This window comes from Alligator sinensis, unplaced genomic scaffold (genome assembly GCF_000455745.1).
Source record: "Alligator sinensis unplaced genomic scaffold, ASM45574v1 scaffold1059_1, whole genome shotgun sequence".
NCBI lineage: Eukaryota > Metazoa > Chordata > Crocodylia > Alligatoridae > Alligator > Alligator sinensis.
Genome location: NW_005842103.1, coordinates 269,238 through 272,213, shown reverse-complemented (window position 1 = coordinate 272,213; position 2,976 = coordinate 269,238). Strand labels below are relative to the sequence as shown.

Below are 2,976 nucleotides of genomic sequence, written 5' to 3'. Positions count from 1 at the left end.
CCTCTGTGCCAGGGCACTGCAGCCACTGCTTGCTCACTGGTTTGGGCACTGCCCTCAACTCTGGAAGGAGCCTGGAAGCCCCTGGCTTGTCAAGCAGCATCTGGACCATGAGGTGCCACAGATGTGACCTTGGGGGAACAGGCCTGAGCTGGCTGAGATTCCCCACAGCATGGCACTTGGGGACACTGGCAGCACTGCCCACTTGCCCAGGGGACTCTCTGCATGAGCAGCTCTGGAGCTCACTCCAGGGAGCAGCTCTGGAGCTCACTGCTTTGCAGCAGGGCACTGTGTGCCCCACCTGCCCACCATGCTCTAGCCTTTAGCACAGTTCTGCCCTGAGCTGGCCCAGCCCCAGGGGACTGCTGCTCCCTGGTCACCCAAATCCTGCCTGAGTGCTGCTGCCCCATCTCCTTGATGCTTGGCCCTGCCCCCCCAGGCTGTCTCTCTCTGTCCCCTGAGCCCCAGCCCAGATTTGGGGCTGGGACTGCTGCCCTGCACCCACTTTCTCCTGTGGGTTTTCAGACTCAGGACGTTACTGGAGCACATCCTAAGGAAGCCTGTTTGTAAGCAGCTGGCAGAGGAAAGGCTGATCAGGAGCAGCCAGCAGGGATTTGGTAAGAACAAATCGCACCAAACACATCCCAGTGCCGTCTTCAACAAAGTAGCCAACTGTGCAGATGAAGGGAACACAGTGGATATCACGTATCTGGACTTTTGACAAGTTCTGCACAACCTTCTCATAAACCAGTTGGAGAAATGTGGGCTGGACAAAACTACTACAATGTGGATGGACAACTGGCTCAATAGGCGCAAGCAAAGGGTAATTATTAAGGGTCCCTGTCAGGATGGCAGACTTCAAGCAGAAACTCACAGAGCTGTGTCCTAGGCCTGGTGCTTTGCTAATGATTTGGATGCTGGAAAAGAGCAAGCTTCCTGAGCAAAGCTGCAGGTGACACCTGGAAGGACTGTGAACACACTGGAGGTGAATTGAGATGGCTCTCAACAGGCTGGAAAGCTGGGCTGGAGTCCAAAGGATGAAGATCAGTGCTGACAAGTGCAAGGTGCTGCAGCTTGGGAGGAGAAATCAAAACACAAATACAAGCTGTCGCAGGAGGACAGGCTGAGACACGGGTGGGTTCATGCTGTGGAAAAGGCGCTTTAAGGGGGGACATGACAGCAGTCTTCAAGCACATGAAGGGCTGCCCTGAAGGAGAGAGACAACCTGTTCCCTCTTGCCACAGAGAGCAGGAAGCATAGCCATGACTTGAAGGTGCAGCAAAGTATGTTCAGATTAGACAGACAAACTATGCCAAGTGGCCCCTATGGTTCACTTGGCAGATCAAAGCACACTGTGACAGTTAAACCATAAAAAAACCCGTTGCACGGTTTGCACTGTGTACCCATGCACGTGCGCACCCATCTCCATAGCCATACCCCCGCCCACTGCCCTCATCAGAGGGTCTGCCCCCCCACCCCAAAACAGTCTGTGCCAGACCCCTCTCCACCAGATGAGCTCTGCCATTTCTTTCCCATGGTCCTCTTCTGTCTTCCTGTAGTACCAGTACATTTTGCTTAGTCCCATTTTAATACAGTCCTCGACTGTGGAGTCTGAGTGTCTGTTTATGAGCAGGTTGGAGGTAAAGATTAGCGAGAGAGAGAGAGAGAGAGAGAGAGAGAGAGAGAGAATTAAATATTTTTGCAAAAAAAAAATTAGACAAATTCCTCCGCTGTCAGAGCAGTGCAGCAGTGGGACAGATGCCTAGAGACATGGTGGCATCTCCGTGATCAGAGTTTTTCAAGAACAGGTTGGGTAAGCACTGGTCAGGGATGCTCTAGATTAGGACAATGGGGGCTAACTTCCTGGCAGGCAGGCCACAGATTAGCCCTGCAACAGTCCCTCCAGTGGCTTTCTTTTACCTGATCTGCTGCTCTGCTTTCTGCTCTCTGTTCTGTCTGCCACTCTGCTGCCTGCCCCCTCCGCAGTCTGTATGTGCTACATGGGCTGCTCTGCCACTTCTGGTGCGTGCTGCTGCTGGCCACCCTGACCTAGGAGTAGCAGTGCCTGGGGTGCACTGTAAGGAGCAGGAGGAGATCCCACATCCCGGCTGCTTGGGGAGCAGAGAAGAGCTCCACAGCTGAGAGCAGGTAAAGACTGGAGAGGGAAGCATGATGCACCCCTGGCACCGCTGCAAACCAGGACTGAAGAGCTGGGTAAGGATGACAGAAATTTTTGAAGACTTGACACACTGCGGAGAGGAGGACGCGGACCAACGACTTGAAGTTGCAGTGAAGTCAGTTTAAATTGAAGAAGTTTATCTGGATATCCACTGGTGGAGCAGTGAGGCAATGGCATAGATGCCAGGGAAGCTGCGGCCCCTCCATCACTGGAGGGGTGCGAGAGGAGTTCGGCTAGCCACTGGTTCAGGATGATCCAGGCGTAGCAATGCCTCTGCTCTACTCTGGGTATTTCTCAGGTTTCCAGACTTTGCTGGCTGCTGCTGCCCTCTCCTTTCTGCTACACATCGGGGTGTCTTTAAGCCTTCTTCAGAGGCACTGCGTGTTGGCTGCACCCAGGCTGGGACTTTGACTGGGCTGAGCCAATGCTTCTGCAGGAACAAAGCCAGCGGTTCCTGGCGAGAGGGTCTCGCCCCTTTGCTCATGGTCAGACCAGTGTCTGCCAGGCTCAGGAAGGAATTCTACCTGGTGCGCCCTGCGGGGTTCTGCCTTCCTCCGCAGTGGGGTGTCACCTCCGCCCGGGATCTCCCCAGCGTGTCTTGACATGTCACACCCGCCGGACGCCGGGGGCCGCGGCCCCTGCGTTGCCTGCGGCCGGGCTGTGCCCGCCAGGGGTGACGGTGTCGCGTTGCTCAGAGCTCGGCCCCGGGGCTGGTCTGCGCTGCGCTGCGCTGCGCTGCGCGGCCCCGATCCTGCCTCGGCGCTGGCAGGGCTTGCGCTAGCTGTGCCCTCCGCAGGCCC

The 2,976-nt window shown here is 55.9% G+C and overlaps 1 protein-coding gene across 4 annotated transcripts in view; it reads left to right on the top strand.

Annotated features, from left to right (window-relative positions):
• Positions 1-2,976, top strand: part of GJB1 (gap junction protein beta 1) — a 10,101-nt gene that overhangs the window by 3,297 nt on the left and 3,828 nt on the right. The window contains exon 1 of one of the 4 annotated variants that reach the window (XM_025205094.1): positions 597-614. The exons of the other annotated variants lie outside the window; for them this stretch is intronic. The gene's annotated coding sequence lies outside the window, so the exon portion shown is untranslated. Of the gene's footprint in view, positions 1-596; positions 615-2,976 lie in introns of those variants that run through there. 4 annotated transcript variants of the gene reach the window in all.